Source organism: Sinocyclocheilus rhinocerous, unplaced genomic scaffold (genome assembly GCF_001515625.1).
Source record: "Sinocyclocheilus rhinocerous isolate Xijiao unplaced genomic scaffold, SAMN03320098_v1.1 scaffold2213, whole genome shotgun sequence".
In the NCBI taxonomy this organism is placed as follows: domain Eukaryota; kingdom Metazoa; phylum Chordata; class Actinopteri; order Cypriniformes; family Cyprinidae; genus Sinocyclocheilus; species Sinocyclocheilus rhinocerous.
The window spans coordinates 486,296-487,002 of record NW_015634046.1 but is presented as its reverse complement, the minus strand read 5'-3'; positions in this window follow the sequence as shown (position 1 = coordinate 487,002).

Sequence of the window (707 nt, the reverse complement as noted above, 5' to 3'; positions counted from 1 at the left end):
CTCGACTCGGGGCAACTTACCCCTAACCCGGGGCAAACTGAGCCATGGGAGCACTTTTTTATAAGAAGCCATATTTTTAGAACCCTTTGTCATAGATACATTCTGATCATTTAAAATGATAGGAATACTTTCATTAGGATAGAATAGAAACTTTCATTGTACTTCTGCGTCATTTTCCCTTATCTTGAGGACCACATAAGTAAAAAGTGGCTAATCTTACCCCACTCTCCCCTATAAGTATTAGACATTTATTTTAATATTTTACAGCATTAATCTATATTATACAAATAAACAACTCATTTACAACATTTATATTATTTTATAGATTACTAGTATCAAGACAAGTGATTATAATGGGAAATATACTTAATTACAATAATTAAAGTGTGACAAACTGCTAAATATTCTATATGATAATTTATCTGCTGGCTTGCTGGAGCTTTGAATTCATGTTTGCAATGTTGAACTGCCTTCAGCAGCCTCCCTTCGCTCTTTCTCTTTCTCTCTGTCTTCTTTTTTGCGAAGGCATTTTTTTTTTTCTGCAAAGTGTGCCAACAAAAGCGTTTTTTTGTTATTTATGATAGATCTGATCGGGTATAATTTGATTAGACATTCTAATTAACGTGGAAGTCGTGGCCTAATGGTTAGAGAGTCGGACTCGTAACCCAAAGGTTGCGGGGTTCGAGTCTCGTACCGGCAGGGATTGT